The sequence below is a fragment of the Bubalus bubalis genome, chromosome 4, assembly GCF_019923935.1.
Source record: "Bubalus bubalis isolate 160015118507 breed Murrah chromosome 4, NDDB_SH_1, whole genome shotgun sequence".
NCBI classification, from domain to species: domain Eukaryota; kingdom Metazoa; phylum Chordata; class Mammalia; order Artiodactyla; family Bovidae; genus Bubalus; species Bubalus bubalis.
Genome location: NC_059160.1, coordinates 114,824,168 through 114,830,077, shown reverse-complemented (window position 1 = coordinate 114,830,077; position 5,910 = coordinate 114,824,168).

The window sequence follows — 5,910 nt, the reverse complement described above, 5'->3', positions numbered from 1 at the left end:
TATGAGAAAAAGAGAGAAAATGAACAAATTATTAGGGAGGCTAATCAACTTCCTGACTTAGGAACAATGGTATAAATGCATCAAATTATATGATTTTATACAGCCTGTGCTGTGCTATACAGCCTACCTGGGGTTAAAAAGAAAAATTATCCTAGAATAGGAAGAGATGTGTTCTTTTTCTTCTCCCTTAGTAGCTTCTTTAATGACATGTAGAAAATGAAAGCATAAGTCTTAGAAAAATAAAGTCCATTTTTACAATTAGTTGAAATCAGGTCAGTTTGTCTCATTAAAAAAAGAAAGCAGATAAGTGGTTTTGATATGAAATGGTTTAAAGCTCAAAACAAAGCAAGATAAAATAGAAAAAAAATGGTATGAATGAAGTCCAGAGAGATATTAGAGATCTATGGAATATCTGCTCTCCCCCCACATCCCACTCACCCCCCTCCAACTTTGAGGTCTGAACATCAACCTGACATTTAATGACTTCTTTTGAGAACAGAAACATTCATGACCATTGTTCCTAAGCAAGACATGCTAAAGATTCCTGCATCTGAGATGCATGAATATCTGCATAATTTCTCTTTAGGATGATCTGTCTGAGACTACAGACAATACACTGTCATTGGCAACACGTGGCTATGGAGCACCTAAAGATTGGCTGGGCCAAATAGAGATTGGTTCTAAGGGTACAGTGGAAATGAATCCACCTGCCAACGCAGGAGAAGCAAGAGATGCAGGTTCAGTTCCTGTGCCGAGAAGATCCCCTGGAGGAGGAAACAGCAACCGACTCCAGTATTCTTGCCTGGAGAATTCCAAGGATTGAGGAACCTGGTGGCTACGGTCCTTGAGGTTGCAAAGAGATGGACATGACTGAGCCTGTATGAATACGTATGTGAAGAGACTCTTCAGACTTTGAATACTTGGTACAGGGAAAAAAAAAAAGAAAAAACCCTCATTTATAAGTTTTACATCAATTATGTGCTGAAAATGTGTATTTTTTAAGTGTTAGTTAAATATATGGGCTTCCTTTGTGGCTCAGCTGGTAAAGAATCTGCCTGCAATGGGGGTTGACCCTTGAACAACTCAGGGGTTAGGGGCACCTACCCCTGCTGCACAGTAGAAAATCCACATACAGCCTTCCCTGAATATCCTAGGGCACTGGTTCCAGGAACTGCCATGAATAGCAAAACCCACTGATGATCCTGTTCCATGTCAGCCCTCCAAATCTGTGGTTCCTCAGCCACGGATTCAACCAACTGCACATTGTGTAGTACTGTTCTAAACTGGGAGGGGGGGATACCTGTATAAGTAAACCTAAGCAGTTCAAACCTGTGCTGTTCAAGGTCAACTGTATTAATAAAATTAATTTCACCTGTTCCCTTTTTGAATGTTGTCATTCTTGATATCACAGAGAGATGCATGCTGAGGGCCAATGAGAATTAGAATTGGCATTTGTTCCTAACTGTTGGGAAATTCTCTTTTCTAGTAGAGCTGTTGAAAGAGCTAGAATAGAACACCTGAAATCTTCAAAAACCACTGTTCAATTATGAGAGATGAACTCCTTGGAGAATGTGGCCAACTGATTAGGTGGAACATTGAAGTCATTTAAATCCCCGAATTTATGTGAAAATTAGCCTTACTTCTGGTCTGTTTAGGAAAGGGAATCAATAAATCCCCTAGGCCAGTTAAGGTCCAGTTGTTTTTACCATTTGCAATTGACAACATCCCAACCAATGTAATTATTGAGCCATCTATAGTGATCTTTTTACAGTATATTCAAATCATCACCAGAAAGATCTAGGAAGAAAAGTTCTTCTAGGTGCTGCTGTTTAAAACCTATACACATAATTTATTATGAACATTTTGAAAAGAAAGCAGTCTCCAAGAACTGAGAATATAATCTAAGCCATAAAGCAAAATTTTTCAGTTTTGTTTCTGTAGTTATCACTGGATGGTCAACACTGAAATCAGATTGATTATATTCTTTGCAGCCAAAGATGGAGAAGCTCTATACAGTCAGCAAAAACAAGACAGGGAGCTGACTGTGGCTCAGATCATGAACTCCTTATTCCCAAATTCAGACTTAAATTGAAGAAAGTAGAGAAAACCACTAGATCATTCAGGTATGAACTAAATCAAATCCCTTACAATTATACAGTGGAAGTGAGAAACAGATTCAAGGGTTTAGATCTAATAGACAGAGTGCCTGAAGAACTATGGATGGAGGTTCATGACATTGTACAGGAGGCAGTGATCAAGACCATCCCCTAGAACAAGAAAAGCAAAAAGGCAAAATGGTTGTCTGAAGAGGCCTTATAAACAGCTGAGAAAAGAAGTGCAAGGCAAAGGAGAAAAGGAAAGATATACCCATGTGAATGCAGACTTCCAAAGAACAGCAGGGAGAGATGGGAAAGCCTTCCTCAGTGATCAGTGCAAAGAAATAGATGGAAAAAATAGAATGGGAAAGACTAGAGATCTCTTCAAGATAATTGGAAATATCAAAGGAACGTTTCATGCAAAGGTGGGTACAATAAAGGACAGAAATGGTATGGACATAACAGAAGCAAAAGATATTAAGAGGTGGCAAGAATACACAGAAGAACTGTACAAAAAAGATCTTCATGACCCAAATAACCATGACAGTGTGATCACTCACCTAGAACCAGACAATCTGGAGTGCAAAGTCAAGTGGGCCTTAGAAAGCATCACTATGAACAAAGCTAGTGGAGGTGATGGAATTCCAGTTGAGCTATTTCAAATCCTAAAAGATGATGGTGTGAAAGTACTCAACTTGCCAGCAAATTTGGAAAACTCAGCAGTGGCCACAGGACTGGAAAAGGTCAGTTTTCATTCCAATCCCAAAGAAAGGCAATGCCAAAGAATGTTCAAACTACTGCACAATTGCACTCATCTCACATGCTAGCAAAGTAATGCTCAAAATTCTCCAAGCCAGGCTTCAACATTACATGAACCGTGAACTTCCTGATGTTCAAGCTAGTTTTAGAAAAGGCAGAGGAACCAGAGATCAAACTGCCAACATCCATTGGATCATCGAAAAAGCAAGAGAGTTCCAGAAAAACATCTGTTTCTGCTTTATTGAATATGCCAAAGCCTTTGACTGTGTGAATCACAACAAACTGTGGAACATTCTTCAAGGGATGGGAACACGAGGCCACCTGACCTGACTCCTGAGAAATCTGTATGCAGATCGACAACAGTTGAACAACAGTTTAAGTGCTGCAACAGTTAGAACTGGACATGGAACAACAGACTGGTTCCAAATCAGGAAAGCAGTACATCAAGGCTGTATATTGTCACCCTGCTTATTTAACTTATATGCAGAGTACATCATTTGAAATGCTGGGCTGGATGAAGCACAAGCTGAATCAAGATTGCCAGGAGAAATATCAATAACCTCAGATATGCAGATGACACCATCCTTATGGCAGAAAGTGAAGAAGAATTAAAAAGCCCCTTGATGAAAGTAAAAGAGGAGAGTGAAAAAGCTGGCTTTAAACTCAACATTCAAATAACAAAGGTCATGGTATCTGGTTCCATAACTTCATGGCAAATAGATGGGGAAATAATGGAAACAGAGACAGATTGTATTTTCTTAGGCTCCAAAACCACTGCAGATAGTGACTGCAGCCATGAAATTAAAAGATACTTGCTCCTTGGAAGAAAAGTTATGACAAACCTAGACAGTGTATTAAAAAGCAGAGACATTACTTTGCCAATAAAGGTCCATCTAGTCAAAGCTATGGTTTTTCAGTAGTCATGTATGGATCTGAGAGTTGGAACATAAACAAGACTGAGCACTGAAGAATTGATGCTTTTGAACTGTGGTGTTGGAAGAAGACTCTTGAGAGTCCCTTGGACTGCAAAAAGATCCAACCAGTCCATCCTAAAGGAAATCAGTCCTGAATATTCATTGGAAGGACTCGATGGATGTGAGTTTGAGCAAGCTCAGGGTGTTGGTGATGGACAGGGAAGCCTGGCGTGCTACAGTCCATGGGGTCACAAAGAGTCAGACACGACTGAGTGACTGAACTAAATTCAATTGAATTATTAAAATATCAGCGAATGATAACTGATTATTGAACAACTCCAGTGAATAGATGTAGCACATTATTATTTAAGCAATTCTAGTCATTTATAGTAGGGACTTTTTGAGTTTTTAAGCCATAAATTACTTTTCTCAAAATAAATGTTTATGAAAAGTTAGGTATGAACACAAAATGAATGTTAGTGAGACCAAAAATCTCCTACAACAGAATTTTATTATGGTATGATTTGCAAGTTCAAGTTGGACTACCACATGCCATATGCCAGCAGTTGCTAGGAAAAAAATAAGCCAGAAGTCTTTTTGCAAGACTTAGCTTTAAGTATTAAGGAGATTGTAAATTAGAAAAGTCAAAGCAAGGATAGTAGATAAACAATTCATATTATTACAGAAACATGAAGCCAATATTCGGCTAACTACACCTAAAGAAGGAAAAGAGACAAATTTAACAAAGCAAAAGAAAATTCCCAGATCACTTGCCTTTGACACAAATCCTCTTCAATCAATCTGGCTTTACCCTAATATCAACAGCCTAATCTCAGTCCCCAAAGTGGAGCATTTGAGATCATTTCAGAAGACCAATAGCAGGTGAATAAAGAGGTGACCATTCTTGTTGATGCTATCTTATAACTGCAGAACTGAGGGCTCATGTGATTAGAGTGGTCATGTTCATTCTATCCCTCCCCAGCTCCTTCTAGCCCTGTCCGCAATCCTCACCCCCTGCTGTAATTACTTCCTCTGTGTTACTTTCACCACCCTCATCACTACCCCCTTCTCCCCCTAAACTATTTTGGCTAAGATAGAGTAGCTAACACCATCACATCTGATTTAAGATGACAAATGACCCTATTTGCCTCTAATTAAAGGAAGCCTCCAGAAATGCTTTCAGAAACTGCACACTCCCCTGCGTTGTCGGATAGCCTAAAGATTCTCTATGGACTATATGGACCTGTAATCAACCTGCCTGCATCACTAATTTTCCCCCTGCCTCCCAGCACTAAAATATTTGCTAATGCATAGGAAGGAGAACCATGGAGTCACATGTTGGATTATGAGTACATTTGAAACATCCTGAAATTCACCACATGGGCTCCTAGTTATCAATCATTTTTTTCGAATAATAAAGCTTTTGCATTACTTCTAAGTCAGAATTACTAACACAAATGCAAACATTAAATGCCTGGTAAAACTGTCACTTGAAAAATTTGCTTGTTAAGCAATTTCAGTATTATTTGTACAAATTTCTCAGTTGGTTAGTAACAGTTGATTATCACCTAATATTCATTATGAAGCCAGATTATACAAAATACAAAGGAAGGGAACATCTGAAAACGTCCATTCCAAGGAATGAAAATAGGCCCATGCAAAGCAGAGAATGCAAAGCAGAGAAAAGCTGTTCAGTTCCACATTCAATCAATAGTATGAACTGAGGACCCTCTACAAACCAAGCATTACACTGGGCATTGAGAATGCCCACAACAGGAACAAGAATTTCTTCAGGGGGCATACAAAGATACAACTCCCTGGTGATTTAGTCTTGGGATTGTGTTGCATTTAAATCAATAAAAATTTTGATCTTTGCTTGCAGTACTCACAAATGTTCTTGACTGTTGGAATACGTGATTTGGGAGAATCTGCATTACTCTTGGCCCTTTGCAATATTCAGGCACCTAGGACCTTCTGAGAACATCTCACACTTTGCCTAAGTAGAACCTTCTCTCATTCTTAGTTCCCCATCCCTGCCATTTGGTTCCTTGATTATTTTCTCTCCTTGTTGATAATTTTCATCCTGTTTTATGTTTAAATAGATCTTGACTTCAGGGATCCTCTGATACAATGGAGAAGTA